General features: G+C 42.5%; 1 protein-coding gene and 1 long non-coding RNA gene across 7 annotated transcripts in view; one reads left to right on the top strand and one right to left on the bottom strand.

Moving 5' to 3' along the window:
* Positions 1-1,219: 1,219 nt before the first annotated feature.
* Positions 1,220-3,736, bottom strand: LOC118663265. The gene is made up of 2 exons (XR_004970011.1): positions 3,330-3,736; positions 1,220-3,020 (listed from the first exon to the last, which is right to left on the bottom strand). It is a non-coding gene; the product is annotated as an uncharacterized LOC118663265 (long non-coding RNA).
* LOC118663263 (zinc finger protein 407-like) overlaps positions 2,911-25,258 on the top strand; it is a 190,078-nt gene continuing 167,730 nt past the window's right edge. For all 6 annotated transcript variants that reach the window (XR_004970010.1, XM_036322710.1, XM_036322714.1 and 3 more), the window contains exon 1: positions 2,911-3,034. The gene's annotated coding sequence lies outside the window, so the exon portion shown is untranslated. The remainder of the gene's footprint in view (positions 3,035-25,258) is intronic.

The raw sequence follows: 25,258 nt of genomic DNA, 5'->3' as shown, positions 1-25,258 counted from the left end.
TGTAAAACTATAATGTAGAACATTATTTGTATCACCCAGATAAAATTCTCCTCACTTGGAGCAGTCTAAGATGATGGGGCGGGGGGGGGGGGGGGGTTGGGGGGGGAGAGGAGGCATCAGGTACAGGTGCAAGGATAAATAGTGCTTTAAGAAAACTTGTCTGCAATATTAGAAAACATTAGTCAATGCAGAGAGCAAGTTGAAACACAATGGATGGGAAGCTGCATTTCAGAGAAAAGTGGTGGATTGGGAGCTCCAACATTGGGAGGGGGACCAACAGCTCTGTCCAGTCAATGGAAGGAGTGGAACCTTGGAGCAAGCCACAAGGGCTCCACGAGTTTCACATAAACAGCCTACATTTGCCTGGGCTGCCATCTCAGTCCAGAAAAGTTGCTTGGCCTCCTCTCCCTGGGGCCTCCATCCATTCAAATGCTAAACGAAAGAGAAGTGTTGGTTTACTCTTGCTTTATAGCAATACTGCAAACACAAATTAAAAATTCTTGTCCTGTGGCTACATAAAAGTGTGGGGAGAAATAATTTTTTAAAAAGCCCCACGATTTTACAAACATTTACATGTAATATAAATATAAATAAAATACAATATAATAAAAATAATTATAGTATATAAATCTTATAACAATTATATAAATTAATACACCTGGATCTTCTTTTATATATATATATATAAACTTTCCTGATGAGACACACAAAAACCATATCAAAATTTTTCTATATTCCTGGGTTTTTCTAGAGCCCTGCATGAATATAGTAAATGCTTAATAAACAATAGCCATCATCACTATTAGTATTATCTAACAAAGTCCTTTATAAGAGTAATATTATTATACCCTACTAGTATGATTTAGAAATTTTAGAGCCTTTTCTATTAATAGAATTTCAAAAGGGAACTTTACCCTACATAACTCATCTTACACATGAGGAAAAGGTTAAATTGACTTCCTTAAGGTGACATTATGATGTAAATGGTCCTGTCTCTGCAAAATAATGCATAATGGAACTGAAAAATCAACTCAGATTCTACTTCACTGCTCAAAGAAGATGAACTGTTAACTAAATCCCTAAGGTGAGAAAGGTTGCAAGATTCAGCACCTGAAGACCAACAGAATGCCCAATTCATATGGAGAACTGTGCTAAGTTCTCCATATGAAGAAGTTTATCATATCGATGTTTATCACCTTGTCATACAAGACTAACACTGTTGAAATAGATGGTAAACATTTTATTTATAAGCACTACATTTTCAAGTACATTTCTAGGGAACTCTGAAGACCAAATTTAGTTTTAATTATCTTTCATTCAATAGGCATCCAGTAAACATTAACGAAACAGATATAACATTGACAAGCTGATCACCTGTTCTGAGAAACCTGTTTTCCAAGTTTCTATAGTTTTTAATGGACAATTACTGAGTCAGTATGGTAGAGTGGGGAAGTCTGACTGCGGAGTTTAGAGCCAAGTCCTACTTTTACTAGCTGTGTGATCTTGGGAAGGTTGATGCTTCTAAACAGCCCTTTCCTGCCGTGGAAGGCTTGAGCATTCATTCGGATTCTATTCAGGATTCAGATAAGGTCTGCAAGAAGCTCTCTATCCCAGCGACTTACCTTTTTCATCTCATGGCACACATAAACTAATGACTAAAGTTCTGCAGCACAGGGACAAAAAACATACATGTAATTCTGATTCATTCACACCAGTCCTGCGTGTGCCTGCCGCTCTCTGGACCTCAGTGTGCTGGGCGCCTGTTGGCTGTCCCCGTTTTTTAATTTGAGAATCAAAGGGAAAAGAGGTCAGTGCCCCTGACTAGTCCGGTATTGCATGTTTTAAAAATTCTTGCCACACACCAGTTGAATCACGGATCTATCTTAATTAGTCTGATTTAAATAGCACTGAGTTGAAATTGGCCGTGAGAGATGATGTGGGTAGGAAGCCTATCATTATTACTATAAGGGCATTATTTCAAAGCCTACTCACTTTATCTTCCTAAATACAATTCTGATTAACAGGTGCCCCTGTCTGCAAGAGAAGTTAGAATTCGTCACCATCTAACCCCAGGTCTCTAGATAAGGTGCTGCTGTCCTTGCACTTGGTCTTCCTTCCTGGGTCCTGAGGTTCTAGACTCGAAGCCCTAGATGCTCCTGCACAAGGGGCAGAGGGGCTGTGACTGGGGCGCACAGTGTCTTTCTTCGGCCAATCCTTGTGCCGTTAACGTTCACAAACAGTCCACGCTGGGGCGTTTTCGGTTCTTATTGCCCAACTGAACCACCACACTGAACTCCTTTGCCTCGGAATTCGGCTCCTGACTCCCTTCGGCCTGTGACTGCGAGGACTCCAATCTGAGTCTCGGGAGAGCTTTTTCTCTTAATCTGGAGGGGCGCACGCGCCTGGCCCAGCAGAAATTGCTGGGTCCTCTACATGAGGGCCTCGGCAGCGGCACCCCTCCGGCCGGGTCAAGGCCCCGCAGGCCTTCGCAGCGCCCGGGGCGTCGGCTTCTCCGCGTCACCCTCGGGGTTTCCCAAGGCGGGCGGCGAGGTGGTTGGAGAGGGGAGGGGACGCGGAGGCAGAGTCGCCCGGGAGGAACCCGCTCGCGGACCTTCTAAGTCCCAGGTTGCCCACCCCGGCCGTCACCGCCAGCTTCCCAGCCGGACCACGGTCTCTCCTTTAGACTGACTCCCTCGGCTTTCCGTTTTCTCTAGGGGAGAGGTGGGACTTCCGGCTTCATCTCCGAGCGACTTCCGGCAAGCGATGATGTACCGAAAACAAGACGGCACACGAACCCGTTGGCCATTCGAGGCAAAGAAAAAGGGTACTTGGAGTGGGTTTTACTAAACCGGTCCCGAGATCCTGTATTTTGGCTGTAGCGTCCGGCGGTCGGCTCACGACGGAGTTGTCCAGGGAGCCGCCGGAAGTCGCTCAACGGAAAGGCAGGATGTCCCGCCCCTTCCTCCCAGAGGGAAGACGGTGAGCCGGAGGAGTCAGTCGTAGGGGCAGCAGGAGCGATCCTGTCGGCAAACAGGTAAGTTACTGTCTGGCCGGGGCGGGGGGTTTGGAGGCGGGGACCGTCCAGCGTCAGCGCGGGGCCTGGGGGCGGTGGCTTGCGGGCCGGGGCGCCGGCGGCTGGACGCCGGGAGCCCCGCCAGGGCCCTTCGCTCTTCCTCCTCCCCCTTCCCCCCGCCTCCGCCCCTCCCGCTCGCCGGTCCCTCCCGACGCCTCCCAGACTCGCCCCTCACACGCCCGCCGGTGCTCGCCACCGCCGGCCTCCGCTCCCTCCCGCCCCTGCTTGCTCCGCTCCCAGCCCCGGGCAGGCTCACGTGCACCCGCGGGCTTCGGTTTTCCCGCGGCGACGGGATGTCAACGCTGAAGCGGTTCCTCTGACCGCCCGCTGGCTCCGGAACAGACCCAAACACGCCCGAGCGGAGCCGCCCGCGGTGGTAGCCTGGGCGGTGGTTTCCTTAGCCGCCCGCCCACTCGGCCTCCCTAGCTGCCACCCTACCGCCTTCCGTTAAGGACGCTGGGCTGGCAGCGGCCCCACGCTGTGATCACTGTCGCCGTGGCTAACGCTGGGGCCCGGGCTCTTGGGCTTTCCCCCGCCCCAGCCCTGGGAGGGAGACCGCGGGCTGCCGCACGCCGCGGTTCGGGCCGCGCGTCGGTCCCCGCAGCTGCACAGCTCCCAGCCCGCGAGCTGTCCCGCGTGTGCCTGCCGCTCTCTGGACCTCAGTGAGCCGGGCGCCTGGAGCTGCTGACCCCTGTCGGTTGCGTTGCATTTCGAACAGCCCATGTATTTCATTGGGGAGTTCTGGAATAGGCTATGTTGTCAGGCTGGACACCCATAAACACACATGTGGGATTTCTTTGTTTTATAGGTAATCATAGTCCTAATGGTGATTGGGGTGTAACTTCACCGTCTGTGCCGGTGGATCGCCGTACAGTGTTGGCGTGCTTTGCGGTGAGGTGTTAGTCCACTTGGAACACCATATAGATCTATAGGGAAGGGCCCACGCGTGTGGATTAGAGCATCATTAGGAGAGCACAGCAACCTAGTAGGAATTAGTATTCCCTTTTTTGCCAAGTGAGAACCAGATTAAATACTTTGACCAAAGTTAACATCAGGATTCAAATCTCAAGGTGTTTGTTACTCATTCTTTTTCAAGTTTGCTACATGTGAAATGACAGACTCCTTCTGGCACGTCTGAAAAATGTTAAGGCAGGGGTTTCGAGTAGCAAATGTTTTCTTGCCTGATACCTAAGGCAGTTGTGATTATTGCTGTTAACTGTTGCTACTGGTGCCTTAAAAAAAAAAGCTGTTTAGGAATGATTTAAGATTTACAGAAAAGCTGCAAGATAGGACACAGTTTCACTGGTATTCAGTACAGTGGCTACACTGAAACAAAATTAGTTCCTGCTCTATTCCAGACATCGTTCTAGGTGCGGGAGAGAGTGACACACTGCTCTAGATGATTTCTAGGTCTGGTTGAGGAGGCAGATACACGAAGAGGATGCCTCTTGAAAGTGCTGAAATGGAGATACAGAAGCACAGAGGACAGTGTGTCTGATTGCTTGAAAGGAGTGGTGAGAGCTTGCAGGATACCTGTTTGAGTCTCAAGAATCAGTGGGTATTCATTTGATTGATGGGACATTTCCCCCAATATTCAACCTTATTAAGTTTGTTTTCTTCCAGGAGAACTCTCTGATCTTCTAAGTTGATTCCCCCCATCTCTGAGATTCGTTTTGCAAGTTGTGAGAAGAATCCCAGTTTATAAATCTATGAGGAGATTAAATGAAACTTAATGTTTCTTAGGCAGTAATGGAAGTTTCTAGATCTATGCCTTTTTAAGTTCTTTATTTTCCATACTTGTTAAATGCTTTTTGTGGTTGGGTCACACATATTGTTTACGGAGAGGAGCACAGTTCGGAACTATGATTTGGGTTAAATTCCCACACCAGAGGGGACATTTGAGGGTGTGTCTTAGTCAGCTTGGGTTACTGTAACTAAATACCATAGCCTGGGTGGCTGAGAAAGCAGACATTTATTTGTCACAGTTCTGGAGGTTGAAAAGTCTAAGATCAAGGTGCAGGTTCCTAGTGAGGGCTCTTCCCGCCTTGCAGATGACACCTACTTGCTGTGTCCTCACATGCCAGAGAGCAAGAGAGAACTATGGTCTGTCTGTCGCTCATAGGATACTGATCCCATCTTTGGGAGCCAACCCTCAATGACCTCATGTAAACCTAATTACACCCAAAGGCCCCACCTCAAAGACCATCACATTGGGAATTAGGACTGCAACATATGACTTTTGAGTCTGTGGTAGATGGGTTTCTTGGAATTTTTGTTATGTGTAATGAATTCCTCCAAAATAGACTTGATAGAGAACTAAATAGGAAACTGTGAAATTAGCATTATATGGCTTTTACTAAAGAAAACACAATTTTATTTATTTTAGAGTTATTAAATAAGATTCAGAAACCAGTGGATGAAGAAATTTTGTTTCATTTTAACAAAAGAACTAAGTGGTGACGCACAGTGGTGCTCTTTTCACTTTTAGGCCTCATAGGAATGAATGCCCTCACAGAGTTATCAATGAGGGCATGAGGACTGGCATTGATCTATTACAGTTCCCTCATTGTCTGATAGAGAGGCTGAGCTCCACAGAAGCTAAGTGACAAATCTATCCCAGAGATTAGTGGCAGAGCAAGGATTAGAATCTGGCCTGCTGATTTGCTGTCTGGCCGTTCTGTTCTTTCCTCATTGATTCTCAAACTTATAGTGCTTCAGGATCACCTTGGGGGCTTGTGAAAAGAGAGTCCTGACAGGTTCATTCAGTAGTCTGGGCTGGGACTGAGAATTTGCATTTCTGACAAGTTCCTGAATTCTGTTGAAGCTGCTGGCTCTGAGACCACACTTTGAAAAACATAGTCTCACACATCATTTTTGATCTAAGAAGAGAGTAAGTAAACCTCCATGGGTCTATGCCAGCCTAACTTTTTCCCTGGTACTCAGAGATTCACATTTTTATTTCTTTTTTCCTTTTTTAAGTATATTTTTATTGCTTTCAGAGAGGAAAGGAGAGGGAGAGAGGAAGAAAGAGAGGGAGAGAAATGTCGATGATGAGAGAGAATCATTGGTTGGCTGCCTCCTGCACTCCCCTACTGGGGATCCAGCCTGCAATCTGGGCATGTGCCCTTGACCGGAATCGAACGCGGGACCCTTCTGTCCTCAGGCTGACGCTCTGTGCACTGAGCTAAACCGGCCAGGGCTGAGATTCACGTTTTTAAATTTTGAGTTACAAACAAGGCACCAATATCAAAATGCTTAGATGAAAAAAAGGACTAGAAATGGATTGTCAGAGCGAGTCATTTTCAAGGATAATTTTTGTAGATAATTTTAGAGGTCAGAACATGTTATTGTTGAAGGGGACACAGTTGAGTTGTGAGGGTCCTCAGTCTTATCAACACTGACAGTAAAGAGGGTGTCCAGATCGATTGCCAGATTGTTTAGCAGTGAACATCAATTACTTCCAGTTTTGTTATGTGATGCATTTCTGTTATCTTGTGTGTTAAAATAGAGATCCTTTCTTATATATCAAAATCTCATGAGGCCCTAGCACAGTTACATGCCCATAGTAGATGTTAAATAAATGAAAGTTGAATTCAATTAAAAAAGAGTAAGGGGTGGAAATAAGGTAGTTTCTTTATTTGGAGAGATTTCAGTGCCCTAGGAAAGTTACTCTGTTCTCTAGTTATCCCAACTGCAGGTTTTTATTGAATAAAAATTCCAACTTAAGCCTCATCTGTAATTATTGGATTTTTTTTAGTACAATTACTGGAGGAGATAATATATTTTTATGTTAGAGTTAATAAGTGGTATCCTATACTTTTTTAAAAAATCATTCATCTGAGATGATTTTTAAAAACTTTTTGCTTTGAAATAATTTTAGAATTACAAAAGGGTTGCAAAAATAGTCCAGGGAGTTGATATATACCTTTCAGCCTGCCCCCCTTTGTTAACATCTTCTGTAACCATAGTGTAGTCATTGAGACCAGGCGGTTGTTAATTAAAGTCTTCATTCGAGTTTCACCACTGCTGTCCTTTTTCTGATCCAGGATCCAAACCAGTATTAGTTATCATGTCTATTAGTGTCTTCTAGGTGACAGTTCCTTTCAGATTTCTTTATCTTTCAGGACCTTTTGAAGAGTACTGGTCAGTTATTGTGTAGAATGTTCCTTGGTTTGGATTTGCCTGATCTTCATTATTAAGTTGAGGGTTAAGCATTTTTGGCAAGAATGCCACAGTGGTGAGTTTGTGCATTGTATTGGGATGCACGTGTATCATTGGTTGGTCTCTTGGTTGAGGTGGTGTCTGACATCCTTCTGTGCTCTAAAGTGAAAAATTTTCCTGTTGTAATTAATGAGCCTCATAACTTCACTGATTTTGGTGCATAAGTTTAAAAGAAATGAACATATAATGTTAGAATCCTTGGTGTGTGACCCTAACTGTGAACTGTTTCTTTTGTAGGGAGATTTCATTATTTGTCAGACCCAAGTATAGCAGAGGAGGGTAAACAAAAATAAATACAGAGGCAGAGCAGCCTTGAACAGACTGTCAAACTACAGCGGGAAGGCCGGGGAGGGTTGGGGGGCAGGAAGGGGGGGGCGGTAAGAGACCAACCGAAGGACTTGTATGCATGCATATAAGCATAACCAATGGACATAAGACACTGGGGGGTAGGGGAGGCCAGGGGATTGTCAAGGGCGGTGGGGGGGGGGGGGGAGGAAGAGACATATTAATACTCTTTGTAACACTTTAAGCAATAAAACAATTAAAAAAAAAAAAGAAATAGGCACTGGGCTAACAGTTATTTGCTCAACTTGGTTTTGAATTAGAAGCAATGGAAACTGTTTGCCCCAATTCTTTTGCCATGGTTCTGCAATGTCTCACATCCGTCTTCCAGGGTATAGCTTTCCATAACTGAATTTCTTAAAATTCACAGCTTTTCTTAAAATTTGTAGAAGATGAATACCCTTCAGTTCTTAGGCAGTTGCCTAAGGAGTTGCTTATCCACTCGCTAGTCCGTAGAGCTGGGTGTGTTCTCTTTGTAGGCCATGCTGATGGAATGTGAGATTATTACATATATACACATATAAATTGTCTCTCTTTCAATATGCATGTGCCTTTAATATCCCAACCAGAGTAAATTGGAAGATATTAATTCTGTTCTATCTCCCTCGCAAGCTCTTAAGCTCCTTGGAGGCAGGGGACAGATCTTTTTGTTTACCAATGAGTTGCTTGGTACCTGGCACACACAAAGCACTCAATAATTGTTTGTGAATAAATGAATATTATGTGTCTGTTTTGTTACTTGCTTTTATAAGTTCCCTGAATATTGTGAATACCTTCCCACAGTAACACTGCAGTGTACTCTGCCAGGGCATTGAGTCTGCAATGTGCCACAGCAGCTACATTGCTAACCCATCCTGCACTGTTGGGTATTAGCTTGTTTCCAGTTTCTTCTCTTATAAAGAGTTCTATGGTGAATAAATGGAACACATTTTATCCAGTTATTTCCTTAAGATAAATTCTGTGAAGATTCATTGATAGCTCAAAGAAGATACATGTAAGGCTTTTGATACAGATATTGCAAAATTACTCTCTGGAAAGGTTGTATAGATTTATAGCTCAACCACACTACCCAGTACTTACCTGTCTTATTATTATTATTTTTTAGAATAAGACTAAATTATGGGTTTTTAATGTTTCTAAGTAATATTCCTGGAGTGTGATGGAGTAAGGAATCATAGTCTGGCTAATTTGATAATAACATTCAAAGTTTCACATTGAAAATTTCCACTTTTTTGTTTGCCTCAATGAGAGAGCAAACAAAAACAAAGTGGTTGACACCTAATCAATATTTTACTTGGGGCACTTTCTGTATCTTCCTAAAGTTCGAGTTGGTGATATCTATGACCCTTAACAAACAGGAAACTTTTATACATTTCTAATTCATATCATTCACAAAAACCAGCTACAAAAGTCAACAGTTAAAGGCTTAAATACGGAAGGCAGAACTATGAAACACTTGGAAGACAATGTAGATCAGTAGTTGTATGACCGATGTAGGGAAGAGATTTTAAACACATCACAGAAGCTACAAACTATAAAGGAAAAGATCCGTATGTTTGACAACAGTATTGACCACTTGTAATTCTTTTTAATGGGTTTTTCTAGCTCTTTAAAAAAAATTCATTGATTTGAGGGAGAGAGGGAGAGAGGGAGAGAAACATCAAGGATGAGAGAGAAACATTAATCGGCTGCCTCCTGCACGCCCCCTACGTGGGATTGAGCCCACAACCCCCAGCATGTGCCCTTGGCTAGAATCAAACCAGGGACCCTTCAGTCCACAGGCTGATGCTCTAACCCAGCCGTGGGCAAACTACGGCCTGTGGGCCGGATCCTGCCGTTTGAAATGAATAAAACTAAAAAAAAAAAAAAGACCGTACCCTTTTATGTAATGATGTTTACTTTGAATTTATATTAGTTCACACAAACACTCCATCCATGCTTTTGTTCCGGCCCTCCAGTCCAGTTTAAGAACCCATTGTGGCCCTCGAGTCAAAAAGTTTGCCCACCCCTACTCTAACCACTTGTGATTATTAAATGAAACCTAGAAAGTCACAAGTGTGGATTAGGTATTTTCAGTACTTTTTTTTTTGGTGAGAAAGCTGACATTAGTTTCATCAGTACATATTTTTTATTTTTTTTTCCTATTTTTTATAAAAGATTAGTGTCCAGAAGGGTAAACAACAACAAATCAATAAGAACAACAAATCAATAAGAAATGGGCAAATAACCCAAATAGGTATCTCACACAAAAGGAAACCTGAATGCAGAGATTCTTAACATCATTAGTAATTAGGAAAGAGCAAATTAGGACCAAAATGGTATGTAGTTTCATACACATTAGCTTGGCCATGATGTAAAAATCTGTTTGGGAGGTAGGAAACAGATGGAATGCTACACACAGATGGGAGTATAAATTGGTACAGTAACTTTGGAATTATCTAGTAAAGCTAAAGATGCACATGCCCTTTGACCCAGTAATCCCCCTTCCCCCAGAAGGTCTTTCTCCTAGAGCAGTGCTTCTAAATTGTGTTCCCAGCATCTCAAGGGAACTTGTTGGAAATGCAAATTTTGGAATCCCACCCAGACCAACTGCATGGGAAACTTTGAGGGTGGGCCAGCTTTCAGTCTCAACTCTCTGTCCAGGTGATTTGCTAAAGTTGGCAAAGCACTGCGCAAGAGAAATCCTTGCACAGGAGTGCCTGGAGAGGTGGATGAGGATGCTCAAGGTTGCACTGCTCATAAAAGGAAAGCACTTGAAGCAATGACTGATGGGGGAGAATGGATGAATTGTATATATTCCTGTAGTGAAGTATTCCACAGCAGTGAAACTGGATGGATTTCATACAACACTAAGGATAAGTGGCAGGAACAGTATTTTTAGAAGAACTAAAGTATATCTAGAAGAACTTATATAGTTTTTTCCTTTTTTTTAAAGTTTAGAAACATGCAAAGCAATATTGCAAATTGTTAGGAAACAGATGTGGTAAAGTGATAAACAGGTAAATTACACAACAAAATTCAACTTACTGGGTAGCTCTATAAGAAGAGGGAAGGTGATAGGGAAACCAAGAGGGACTTCAAAGATAAGAATTTAATTTTATTAAACTGGGATCTGTAGTCAGGATTTTGTTAGGTTTAGTACCTTGCACATATTCAAGTCATTTTCTGCATTGCCGGGGTCCAACCCCAGCAGGTCCAGGGGTCCCCAAAGGCGTAGACGGAGTCGGCGAAGAAGGAAGGACACGGAGACAGTGTTCAGTTGATCAGCAGCCTAGCCAGGATCTCCAGCGAAGTTCTGGTTAGGATCTCCAGCCAGGTTCTGTGTCCATGTTCTCTTGCTAGGTTCTCCAGCCAGGTTCTCCAGGTACTCCATCCAGGTTCTGTAGCCATGTTCTAGTCAGGTTCTCTTGCCATGTTCTATCCAGGTTCTGTAGCCAGGTTCTGTCTCTAGGTTCTTCAGCCAGGTTCTCTCGCTAGGTTCTGTCTCTAGGTTCTGTGGCCAGTTTCTGTCCAGGATCTTTTGCCATGTTCTCTCCAGCGAAGCTCTTCTGTCTCTAGGTTCTGTGTAGGTTCTGTCTTCTAAGTTCTGTCTTCTAAGTTCTGTGTTCTAAGTTCTGTCTTCTAAGTTCTGTGTGTAGGTTCTGTCTTCTAAGTTCTGTGTTCTGCTGTCTTGTTACATCTGTATTTATACCAGTTGATTCCAATCCTATCAATCTCTATTCCAAAGGTTAGGGCTTTTCTTATCTCCATTCCAGGGAGTAAAGATTATGTAGCTTAAGCATGATTGTTCGTAGTTAAAGTGATTAATTACCCACCTGGCACTTAGTTGAGGGGTTTTATTCCCTCCCTAACTTAAGGGGAAAATCCCTACCTGGGGAAACAATCTTTCTCAGAGAGGAGACCTTGGTTAAAACACATAGTGCCAAGAAGGTGAGCAAACATTTTAAGAACAGTATGCCATATATGCCAGGTCCTTTGGGCCGGCTCCCGGCACTGCATCTAGCAAATTTTTAAGAAACTGGATGAATAAGTGATTCTATGGAAAGTAACTTCATAGGATGATCTCATCATAAATTACTAACTGGGCAGGTCATGGTGGATGATCAGGCCCCAGGCCTATAACTTCTTTAGTAAAAGGTTTATCTTTGCTTTTAGCAAGTCCTGTCCATTGATTCTGCTCATTTAGGTTATCACTCCTTGGAATTGCCAGAAGTAATACCTCTTGAAGGCATGACCACCCTCAAGAGATCACATAATCTTAACTGTTCTATAATCCTGTCCTGCCTTGCTTTCTCCACCACATCCTCTTCCTTAATTTCAGATGCATACAAGAAACTGCAAACTGTCATTCTCCAGAGCATTTGAGATTTTGCTTCCTGGCATTTGTCCGAAGTTTGGCTCAAATACATGTTATTTTTAAACCATTATGGTAGGGCAGTCACTCCTTAAAGTCAACATGTATAGGAAAAATAAAAATATGGTTCTAGAAGTTCTAAGTCAAATTGCATGCCACTATTTTTGTTTAATATTCAGAGTGCTAAAGTTGTCTAAACCACAAGAACTGTTAAGCATTTGTTATCACGTCATACTTTGTATCAGAGTCAGTGCTTGGCTAAGAAGATGGCAGCCATGGGAGTCCCTGCAGAGCAGGGATGTCTGCGTTTCAGACACAGGTAGTGCTTGTCTGAGAGCCCTTATGGGTAACTGTGGAATGTAGGCTTTTAAAAACAGATTGTAGGTATTTCAGCTCTTCTAGTTTCAAATGCACTTGCTAAAGCTAGATCATCTGTCTTAATTATGAGTGCTTTTCACATTGTGTTTGATGTCCATACTTCCCTTTTATTTGAACTGATATGCTGTGCTTTTTTCTTATATTAGAAACACCAAAATAGTTTAAAATACAAACAAGTAAGGTAATAAGAAGACTGGTAGAGAAAAAAACATTGTTCGACACAGTTGGAGTAATACCAGTATAATCATCCAATGTAACTAAAGCCCAGCGTGATTGTTACTAAATATAATGGAAGCTGTTTTAAGCCCAGAACAAGAAACACACCACTTCTTTAGGAGTATACAAATCATGTGTGATTTCTGCTGATTGTGAATTATGGATCATAATTTGATATATAATTATTGGATCAATTATTACAAAAAGAGGAATCACAGTTATAGGAGTGCATGTAATTATCAAACCATTAGAATTTAAACTAAGGTGGTAATGTACTTTTAAAAATAGCTTAGAAAATTTAGAACATTCAAAGAGAGGTAGTAGAAATTATAGTCTTTAAAAAAATGAGAGCAAACGGTTTTCATTAAGAATCTACATAGTCCATGTTTTAATGGTGCTTAGTTATTTTGGTGTTCAAATTGTCCTAGTAGGATTTGGCCAGTAGGAGCCCATTCCAACTGACTCCTGTGTCCTTGTTGCATCATTATTTTAAAAAAGCACTTTCTCACTTTCTGACATAAAAAGATGCTCTAGGCTTCAAGTGTACCTGCCTTGCCCCTGGAATCTGTCATTTCTTAAAGAGCCCTTTAGTGGGGATGCTATGAGAGGCCAAGTTGTGGGTGCTAGCTTTGCCCATTGTTACTGTGCCTCTTCCCTCCATTCTTGAGGTTAGTGTGAGGTTCCATGAATCAGAGGTAAATTTCTTGATGTCCTGGCGTGTTTTGACCAAAATTAGACCCTAAGCATCTGTGACTGTTGTAAGTCTCCTTTTTATTTGTTTTGGTTCTCAGTTTAGTGCAAGAACCACAATTATAAATGTATTTCTATCTTAGGAATTATTTTCTTTTTTGAGAGTAGTTATTTTCCATTACTTCAACTATGTATAGATAGTTTTTTAAAAGCAATCCTCTCAGTCTTCCTCCCAAAGTAATGTATTTTGGAAAGTACAGAAAAGTACTAGGAAGAAGAAAAAAACACACAACCCTATAATTTCACCACCTAGAAGGAAAAAACTATTAACCTTATAGTTTTGTTAGAATTATACTTTTAAAATTTAATACTGAAGTTCTCCTTTTTAAATATACTTCTTTTTTAAAATCCTCATCCATGGATATGTTTTGATTGATTTAGAGAGAGGAAGGGAGAGAGAGAAACATCCATATGAGAGAGAAATATCCTTCACTTGCCTCCTGTACATGCTCCGACCAGGGATTGAGCCTGAAACCTAGGTATGTGCCCTGACGGGGAATCGAACCCACAACCTTTTGGTGTACGAGATGACGCTCCAACAACCGAGCCACCCAGCCAGGGCTAAATATTTCTTAACACTAATATTTGATACCTAATAATTTACATTCCATATATCTTGAGGCTTGTTAGTTTTACATGTGTTAGCTTATTGACATTTGTGTTTTTTTTTCTTTTTTTTTAAATTAAATCTTTATTGTTCAGATTATTACATTTGTTCCTCTTTTCCCCCCCCATAACTCCCCTCCTCCCAGTTCCCGCCCCACCCTCCGCCCTCACTCCCCACCCACTGTCCTCATCCATAGGTGCACGATTTTTGTCCAGTGTCTTCCCACATCTCCCACACGCCTTTCCCCCCCAAGAATAGTCAGTCCATTCCCTTTCTATGTCCCTGATTCTATTATGATCACCAGATTATTTATTCAACTTGATTCTTAGATTCACTTGTTGATAGATGCATGTTTGTTGTTCATACTTTGTATCTTTACCTTTTTACTCTTCTTCCTCTTCTTAAAGGATACCTTTCAGCATTTCATATAATCCTGGTTTGGTGGTGATGAACTCCTTTAGCTTTTCCTTATCTGTGAAGCTCTTTATCTGACCTTCAGTTCTGAATGATAGCTTTGCTGGATAAAGTAATCTTGGTTGTAGGTTCTTGGTATTCATCACTTTGAATATTTCTTGCCATTCCCTTCTGGCCTGCAAAGTTTCTGTTGAGAAGTCAGCTGACAGTCGTACGGGTATTCCCTTGTAGGTAACTGAGTTTCTTTCTCTTGCTGCTTTTAAGATTCTCTCTTTGTCTTTTGCTCTTGGCATTTTAATGATGATGTGTCTTGGTGTGGTCCTCTTTGGATTCCTTTTGTTTGGGGTTCTCTGCGCTTCCTGGACCTGTGAGTCCATTTCTTTCACCAGGTGGGGGAAGTTTTCTGTCATTATTTCTTCAAATAGGTTTTCAATATCTTGCTCTCTCTCTGGCACCCCTATAATTCTGATGTTGGTACGCTTGAAGCTGTCCCAGAGGCTCCTTACACTATCTTCGTATTTTCGGATTCTTTTTTCATTTTGCTTTTCCAGTTGGGTGTTTTTTGCTTCTTCGCATTTCGAATCTTTGACTTGATTCTTGCGCTCCTCTGGTCTGCTGTTGGGAGTCTGTATAATATTCTTTATTTCAGTCAGTGTATGCTTAATTTCTAGTTGGTTCTTTATCACAACATCGAGGGTCTCATTAGATTTCTTGAGGATCTCACTACATTTATCGGCGGTCTCATCAGTCTTTTCGAGGGCCTTACTAAGTTTATCGGCAGCTTCTAGACAGTTCTTGAGAGACCTTAAAAGTGTGGTTTTGAGCTCTATATCTTCCATTTCTGACATTGGCGTCCTGTTTCTTTGTCTCTGCATTTTTTTATCTTTTCTTGGTGCACCCCCTAGTGGTCTTTGTGCACAGTCTTGTTGTAGTTAAGCCTTGATTGTTGTCGGCAATACCGGGGGTGATTTGACCTCCAGGCTAACTGGCTATGAGAGTCAGCTGTGTCTGCAGTGGGAGAGCTTCTGTGCTGGATCTCTAGGGCGGTGCTAATCTAGCGTTTGCCTGAGGCTATCCGGCTAATGGCTCTGAGCAGGGCTTGGGCGGGGCGGGTCCCCGGGGATCTACAGGGTGGGCTGGAGCGAGCAGTTATGGCTGCTCTCAGTTCCGTCCCTAGGGGCTCTGCCTCACAGAGTCACAGAGTCTCTCCAAACCTTGGAGAGAAAGCTGCCTTCGAGTTCCAACCGAAGCCAGCCAGTCCCGCTTCTCCCGTTTGAGTCTGGGTCCCTAGAGACTCGCCCGGATCTGGAGCTCAGAGTCTGAAACTCCCTCCCGATTGAAAACAACAACCGCGCCCTCCGCCGCCAGCCCGCTCCGCGCGCGCGCGCGCACTCCGCACCTTAGTATTTCACTTCAGCACTGCGCCTCCTCTGAGTCTGGGTGTGATATTCTCTTTCCTCCTAGTTGTAGAATTTCCACTCAGCCAGCCTTCCTATGGTTCTGGATGATGTCTGTTCCGTCTTTTAGTTGTATTTTTGATTGGTTGTTCGAGGCAGCAAACTCTGGTGTTAACCTATGCCGCCATCTTGGTTTCTCCTGTTAGCTTATTGACATTTGTAATTACGTTTTACAAATTTCTTTCAAAATTAGTGGTTTAATCTTTGTTTCTGTAGTTCTTTGATTAGCCATTGTCTTCCAACTCTTCTTGGTGGACCTAAAGAATCTATAAGCAAGAACATCGGGGAACATGTCTTCAGATGTTTTTTTCAGATGTTCAGTTTTAAAGTTATATTTCCCCCAGATTTACATTTTGGAACCATCCTTTTCTTCCTCTGTTTCTGCTGGAATGAAAAAGAAATTCCTGATAATACCTTTTTCTATTGATTAAGTGCTCACCAATTCTTTACTGTCTCATTTTTCTCCTTGAATCTATGACTCAAGGAAACAAGGAAACTGGGGCTCAGAAAAGTTACATGATCACCCTGTGTACTGCACATATTGTTGGTATAGTTGGGATGGAAACAAAGTCCTTCTTGTACCTTAATATTCTTTTTCAGTAGTGTTTAAAATTTTCAGTGTAAATATGTCTCTTAAATTTTATTTTCCTAATTCTCTTCCCTTTCCTCAGGATTCATATGCTGTATGCTTCATTCTCTTGCCTTTTGAAAAAGATGAAAGGCAAATTTAAGGAAAGTATACTAACTTTTATCTTGAAATGCTTTTTATGGCTACATTGTAAATTCTCAACAATAAAGGGTCTAATGGAAACACTTAATGAGGAAGTAGGGGCTCTATCACACATACACCCTACCCCCCTTTTGTAGTGAATAGACCCTTTAAAGTAAATTAAGTAAAAGAGATATATTCTGTTGTTTCAGTGTTAATATTTCATGACTGATTTTATAGATGGAATTATATTTTACAATAAAAAGGAAGAAGAATTTATGTAGCCTGTTCTATTTGATGGGAAACAGAAAATCACATTTCTCTATAGCTGTAAAGAAAATTCATTATAATGTCTTTAGTTGGAAGAGATAGTTTCATTGTGATTAGTTACATTGATAATAAAATAACCTTTTCAAATGGCCTAAGATACAAACAATCCTATGTGTCTGCTTTTAATGGCGTTGAAGTTTTCTATCTCTACTCATAGGATTTTCTTCCTTTCTTTTATCCTGTTTTTCTGTCCTAATAAAATTTTTTCTCTAAAAAATTAAAACAATTAGATGGAAATACTAATAAAGTATTGATTTTGAATATACTTTTGGAAAGGAGATGTATAAAATTTTACTTTTCCGTAAAATCTTTTCGACTATACAAATACATTTGTCAGAGGTTGTTGATATAAGGTTGTCATAAAATTAATTATTGGATCAATTTAATGTATTTGGAAAATAGTACTTGAGGTGTAGGAATATTATTTTTTGGAAAAAAGAAATAGGTAGGTAAGACAGCTGAGCTGATTTTATAGTTTATTTTAATCTCATGACTTGTTTTATAATGTTTTCATACATTTTCACAAGTAGTGCTGGGATGCTGGGGCTCCTTGGTAACAGAAGGAGTGATATCTATCTGTTCTCTTCTGGTCACTATGGTTCGGTCCCTACTAGTATGGTTTACTGGTCATTGTTTAAGCTCTACCGTAAACACTAAGCAAATAATCTAAGTTTTAACTTGTAGGCAATATTGAATTGGATATTGGAAATAGAATAGTATCCCTGGAATAAAAACAATATGCTGTTCTGAATTGAGTGGAGCTGTTTTTCTCCATCTGATAGTTGGACTTTGCTCTGGCCATTTGGACTTGGAGGCACATAGTTGCAACCTGCTTGTCTTCAGTGTGTCTTTGGACTCTGGCTAGGGGAGGTCCTTTTTTAGGGTTAAGCTAAACATGGTATGTGAGATGCTTTGGAAGTGGAAATTGGTCAGGTATGAGTTGGCCAGAGGCCCCTTTGTGGCCTAATCTTAAATGCTGCCTGCTAGGGAAGGTGAGGGAGTTAAGCAGTCTGTGTGGCCAAAAGCGTTGTCACTCCTTCAGCCTGTGACTGTCCATGTGCTTGTCCAAAGGAACTCAAGGCTACTGTTAATTCTGAGGCAGGTCAGTTGCTGAACAATTATAGGGGCCTATAAAAATGGAAGTCTTCATCCAAAATGAGGAGGTGACTCAGGAAACATTAAGACATTTCTTTTATTCCACATGACTCTAAATTTAAAACTCTCCCCCCTCATCTCTTTATTAGTTAGCCCTTTACTAACTCTTGATTTTAGTATATCAGTTTTTCATTGTAAGTTATATCTGATCTGATCTGATTTTGATAGTGGGAGAGGCATAAATCTAAATGTCAGTTTATCAAAGTTCTAATATCCTACAGAAGTTTGAAATTATGCATTTCAAACAGTATACTTCAGTTAACATTTATTGACCTCCTCCTGCATACTATTGTTTTGGTTCTGAAGATTCTTATTAAAGGTGGAGCATATAGGAAAGGAAAATATATATATATATATATATATATATATTAGACAGAGATTGAAATTAACCGTACCTCCGACATGCTTCCCATTGGCTAATCAGCGAGATATGCAAATTAACCACCAACAAAGATGGCGGCCAGCAGCCATGCAGCTGAAGCGAACAGGAGGCTTGCTTGCTCCAGTGATGGAGGAAGCCAAGGTTCCCCGCCTCCTGCAGCCTGGCTCTGAGCTCTGAAAGCAACTAAGTTTCAATTATAGAAGCTAAACAAACCCCAGATACCTGCTTTCATCTGGCTGCGGCCTCAGAGCTGGGAGCGCCAGTGACAGCAACAATGCTTCAATTATAGAAGGTAAATAAATCCCAGAATAAAAAGAAAAAATGAAAAAAAGGAGAGGCTGGGAGCTTCAGCTGCCGGTGGGCTTGGCAAGTCTGAAAACTCTCAGCCCCTCATCCAGACTGTCCAGGCACCCCAGTGGGGACACCCACCCTGAAGGGGGTGTAACCAGCTGCAAACAGCCATCAGCCCGTCACCCAGGTTGGCCAGGCACCCAAGCGGGACCCTTACCCTGATCTGAGACACCCTTCAGGGCAAACCAGCCGGCCCCCACCCGTGCACCAGGCCTCTATCCTATATAGTAAAAGGGTAATATGCAAACTGACCCTAACAGCAGAAGGACTGGGAATGACTGTTCACTATGACACACACTGACCACTAGGGGGCAGATGCTCAATGCAGGAGCTGCCCTCTGGTGGTCAGTGAGCTCCCACATAGGGAAGCTCTACTCAGCCATAAGCCAGGCTGATGGCTGCCAGTACAGCGGTGGTGGCGGGAGCCTCCCCTGCCTCCTCAGCAGCGCTAAGGATGCTTGACTGCAGCTTAGGTCTGCTCCCCGCTGGCAAGTGGACATCCCCTGAGGGCTGCTGGGCTGCCACAGGGATGTCTGATTGCCAGCTTAGGCCCAATCCCCCAGGGAGCAGGCCTAAGCCAGCAGGTGGTCATCCCCCGAGGGGTCCCAGACTGCGAGAGGGCACAGGCCGGGCTGAGGGATCCCCCCTTCCCCCCCGAGTGCACAAATTTCTGTGCACTGGGCCTCTAGTATATATATATATATATATATATATATATATATATATATAATGTAATATATATGTAATATATATGTAATATATATAATAATATATAATAATATATGTAATATATATATATATATTACACATAAAGGAGGGGTAAACTTGAGCCATATATATTCTAGACAAGGTGAAAGGACAGAGAAGGGCAATAGAGAACCAAGATGGCGGCATAGGTTAACGCTGGAGTTTGCTGCTTTGAACAACTACTTCAAAAGTGAAACCAAAAAACGGAAGGGACATCACCCAGAACCACAGGAACGCTGCCTGAGTGGAAGTCCTACAACTAGGAGGAAAGAGAAACGCATACGGACACTCAGAGGAGGCGCAGTGCTGAAGTCAAATTCTGAGGTGCGGAGTGCGCGAGCGGGCTGGCGGCGGAGGGCGCGGTTGGCGTTTTCAATCGGGAGGGAGTCGCAGACTCTGAGCTCCAGATCCGGGCGAGTCTTTAGGGACCCAGACTCAAACGGGAGAAGCGGGACTGTCTGGCTTCGGTCAGAGCGAGTGCAGCTTTCTCTCTGAGCTTTGCAGCGGGTGCTGGGACTCAGAGAGGCAGAGACCCTGGGGACAGGACTGAGAGCCGCCATAACTGCTCTCTCCGGCCCACCCTGTTGATCCTGTGCGACCCGCCCCGCCCAAGCCCTGCACACAGGCATTTGCCGGATAGCCTCAGGCAAAGGCTAGATTAGCACCTCCCTAGAGGACAGAAGTTCTCTCACTGCTGACACAGCTGATTCTCATAGCCACTTGGCCTGGAGGTCAAACCCTCCCTGGAATTAGCTACAACAATCAAGATTTAACTATAAGACTGTGAACAAAGACCACTAGGGGGTGCACCAAGGAAGCATAACAAAATGCGGAGACAAAGAAACAGGACAAAATTGTCAATGGAAGATATAGAGTTCAGAACCACACTTTTAAGGTCTCTCAAGAACTGTTTAGAAGCCGTCGATAAACTTAATGAGATCTACAAGAAAACTAATAAGACCCTCGATCTTATATTGGGGAACCAACTAGAAATTAAGCATACACGGACTGAAATAACGAATATTATACAGACTCCCGACAGCAGACCAGAGGAGCGCAAGAATCAAGTCAATGATTTGAAATGCGAGGAAGCAAAAAACACCCAACCGGAAAAGCAAAATGAAAAAAGAATCCAAAAATGCGAGGATAGTGTAAGGAGCCTCTGGGACAGCTTCAAGCGTACCAACATCAGAATTATAGGGGTGCCAGAAGATGAGAGAGAGCAAGATATTGAAAACCTATTTGAAGAAATAATGACAGAAAACTTCCCCCACCTGGTGAAAGAAATGGACTTACAGGTCCAAGAAGCATGGAGAACCCCAAACAAAAGGAATCCAAAGAGGACCACACCAAGACACATCATAATTAAAATGCCAAGAGCAAAAGACAAAGAGAGACTCTTAAGAGCAGCAAGAGAAAGAAACTCAGTTACCTACAAGGGAATACCCATACGACTGTCAGCTGATTTCTCAACAGAAACTTTGCAGGCCAGAAGGGAGTGGCAAGAAATATTCAAAGTGATGAATACCAAGAACCTACAACCAAGATTACTTTATCCAGCAAAGCTATCATTCAGAATTGAAGGTCAGATAAAGAGCTTCACAGATAAGGAAAAGCTAAAGGAGTTCATCACCACCAAACCAGGATTATATGAAATGCTGAAAGGTATCCTTTAAGAAGGGGAAGAGGAAGAAAAAGGTAAAGATACAAATTATGAACAACAAATATGCATCTATCAACAAGTGAATCTAAGAATCAAGTGAATAAATAATCTGATGAACAGAATGAACTGTTGATTATAATAGAATCAGGGACATAGAAAGGGAATGGACTGACTATTCCTGGGGGGGAAAGGGGTGTGGGAGATGCGGGAAGAGACTGGACAAAAATCGTGCACCTATGGATGAGGACAGTGGGTGGGGAGTGAGGGCGGAGGGTGGGGCGGGAACTGGGAGGAGGGGAGTTATGGGGGGAAAAAAAAGAGGAACAAATGTAATAATCTGAACAATAAAGATTTAATTAAAAAAAAAAAAAAGGGCAATATATTAGTAATTTATTGCTACACTAGAGGCCCGGTGCACGAATTTCCTGCACAGGTAGGGTCCCTAGGCCAATCTGGGCCTTCTGCCTGTAGGCCGGGGCCTTCCTTCGTTCTGTGCTGCCCTCTGGTGGTCAGTGCACGTCATAGCGAGTGATCAAACTCCCCATCTCCTGCTCGAACTCCCGAGGGGACACTTTGCATCTTAGACTTTTAGATAACAGATTATGTCAAAACATAATTGTTTAGAGCCTGGCCACTGTTGCTAAGTGGTTAGAGCACCAGCCCATGCACCAAAGAGTCTTGGGTTTGATTCTGGTGAAGGGCATGTACCTGGGTTGTAGGTTTGATCCTCAGCCCAGGTTGGGGCAGGTGTGGGAGGCAACCAATGGATGTGTCTCTCTCACATAGGTGTTTCTCTCTGTCTCTGTCTCTGTCTCTGTTTCTGTCTCTCTCTCTCTTCCCATCTCCCACACTCTTCCTCCCTCCCTTACACTTTCTCTAAAAACAGTGGAAAAGAAAAATATCCTCAGGTGAGGATTAACAACTACACTTAGTGGGTTAAAGCAATAAGCATTTATTACCTGGTAGTTTCTGTGGATCAGGGTTTGGGTTGGGCTTCCCTTGTGGTTCTGGCTGCAGGTCTCTCCTTGGCTGTAGTCAGGATTTAGTAGGGCTGTAGTCATCTGAAGTCTGGCCTAGGACTGGCAGAGCTGCTCCCCAGAAGGCTCACTCACGTGGCTGTCAGCAGGAGTCCCCAGTTCCCATCTGGTGCTTGGTAGGAGGCTGAAGTCCTTGTACAGAGGACACTGCACAAGTGTCTTTGCAACCAGGCACAGGATTTTCCCAGGAAGAGGGATGCAAGAGGGGGCATGCAGGGAGCACAGTGCCTCCATGACTTTGTCTCTAGAGTTGAGTACCCTCACTTCACTGCTTCTCTCTGGTACAGGCAGGTCACTGAGGCCAGCCCACACCAAAGGGAGAGAGGCAGGCTCCACTTTTTGAAGGGAGTGCCAGAATTTGTGGACTCACTTTAAACCACCACAGGCATTTTCCTGGATGGGTAATGTACATGTCTACAAACTTATGACTTGGGAATGCACTATAGCCTGTCCTGAGCTTGAGTGTTCATGTTCTGAACTCACCACACTATGTTACTATCTAACTGTGGTAAAACTGCCTCTGGTATATCCCATTGGTGGCTTTTAGGGTATTAAATTATACTCTTTTTGTCATGGAAGAGTTTATTCATTTTCATAGAAAGGTGATGTGTTTATTTGTAGGCTCAGATATCTTACTTTGTGGTCGCTGTTACAAATTGATGTTTCTTATGGGAGAGAATAGTGAGGAAATTACATAAAGTATATGCCATGGTGTTTTGTAACAACAACTAATATTACAGATTCTCATTAACAGACTCTCTATATGGACTTGGTGCTACTTTATTAAATTAGGTAATAGTATAATGGTAAGACATAGTTTCAATAAAATGTCCATTTGCAAATGGTAGATTAAGAAAGAGATCTGAGTAGTCCACCAATTTTTATCGATTCTTGTCTCACTCAGCTGTCACCTCATAGCTCATGACAGGCTTGTAGGAAGTCTTACCTGTCCCTACCTTGTCCTTCCAGAAGAGAGTCCCTACCGTGGCATCTGAAAGGTGTCTGCATTGCAGCTTTCTCTGAATACTACAGACGGAAAGGGCAGAATCCCATTGAGAGTTTTTGTATATGCCTGTGTGCACACACCTGTCAGGTTGCACACAGGTATCCCCAGCTGTGACTTTACTATTGGCGTGGTGCCAACATGTGCTAACTTCACACTGCTTTCTTGTACCACTAATTCAGATGGCTCTAGAAGGGTTGAAGAGTGGGATGGCATGAGATGGAGGCAGAGAGAAGATAGTTTCTTATGTGGGTGGCCTTGTCATACCAGTGAGAGAGTATGTCTGTGGGTGTGAGTTTGCATGTGTATGTGTGGGGCATGGGGAGAGAAAAAAAGAGCAGGAAAAAGAGGAAGAGAGAACGCAAGCTTGCTTATTGTATACTTGTTAGAAAGGAGAAAAGGGATGAGAGAGAAACAAAGACAAGATTGTAATGAGAAAAAAATGGGAAAAAAGGAGGTAAATGAGTGAAAATTTTCATGCCTGTTGCCCAGTAGTAATGATAGCATGTGAAATGGTTGAATAATTGTTATATTTCTCTAATAGTTCCTGAAATCCTTTAAGTTTGATGCAGGAAACTTCCCATGAGAAGTGGCCAGTAGGTGTCATCAGAAGGCTGCTAGTGATTTGTTTTATTATTGTTCTTAAAAAGTATGAGTGCTTTGATTCCTTTTTTTGCTACTTTTTTTCCTTTTAAAACCATAGAAGAGGCTATTTCAGTTATGGCAGGAACTTTCCTTCGTGATAGATTCTTGGTGAGTTAATAATTTATAGGTAAAATTGAAGATGATGAAGTGACATGTAACTTATTTCTTAGGGCACAGCTAGTTGAGAATTTGGATAAGAGTGGACACTATAAATGGGCCTGCATATTTAAAAATCATTGGGAATGGTGAGGATATGCATTAAGTGGTAATTAATGAATTTGTACAGGAAGCATAGTAGTGTGCTTTAAGATTTGGCTTCATAATACATCTCATTATTCTAGTGTAAATACTTATCAGGTCGCCTGAATGTTGAAACCTTACTGTGGGTAGAAATCTGAGACTTATTTTCTTTCTCTACTGGGTATAAGTACCAGTGGTTTCAGAGGACACCTTTCTGTACTCTGTACTCCAAGGGTTGCAGTTGTTCCTGAGAGAAGTAAAGGGCCTTTAAGGAACAATGGAGACTTGAATATTTGTTGAGTGAATGAATGAAATGTATCTTCAGAAAAATGGGCCCCTAAACTATTCCACTCAGGTGATTTTTTATTTCCATTAAAAAAACCAAAAGACTCCATCCCCATCTCTATTGGTATTGTTCTAACACCCTTTCTGAGGAAATGTTTTCTCTTTAATTTACATCAGCATGAGCATCCTCTGATCATTTCCATTTAATCCCTCCAGATCACTTCAAGATACTTAATAAACCACATTGCACTACTGGTTACTGACATCATCCCGGTTCTGGGCCTTATAACTTAAACTGTTAGAATACACACGTTTTGCTTCTGGATTTCTCCACCCGTGATGTGTCCTACATACTGAGAAATTATCTTCCTAAAGCCAAGCTGGGTTTTGGTGACTCCTCACTGACACTACTGAATAAATTCCAGCTCTAATTCGGAGCCTGTATGATGGGGTCCTGGGTGACCACCTGCCTTTGGTTGAGCTTTAGGTAGAGCGGCAGAGTTTAGCTGTTAGCTGTCTGGAGGGCCAACAGTCTCACACACTCATCATGCATTTTTTAAGGCTTTGTCTGAGCCCTTTCTCCCACTTGAGATGTTTAACTGTTCCTACCTGCTTCCTCAACAAAAGAAAAAAATGGTTTTAGTTTCCTTAAGGTTAAGCTTGAGTGATATTCCTGCTATTTTAGCCATATATTCTGTTTGGAAGTGTGATCCCTTGCTCATCTCTACTCAGATCTTAGTTTATATCACACACAATCATCAAATGTGGCTTCTATTAGAGTTCCTTTGCATATGGATCCCAAAAGAACATGAGTCTAATTTGGGCAGAGAAAGTGTTTATAGCATAGTTCCCTTCATATGGCAGGCACCCAGTATATGTATGTTGAATGTTGTTCTTTC

Source organism: Myotis myotis, unplaced genomic scaffold, assembly GCF_014108235.1.
Source record: "Myotis myotis isolate mMyoMyo1 unplaced genomic scaffold, mMyoMyo1.p scaffold_m19_p_9, whole genome shotgun sequence".
NCBI classification, from domain to species: Eukaryota; Metazoa; Chordata; class Mammalia; order Chiroptera; family Vespertilionidae; genus Myotis; species Myotis myotis.
Note: the sequence above shows the minus strand (reverse complement) of the source record. Positions and strands in the feature narration are given on the sequence as shown.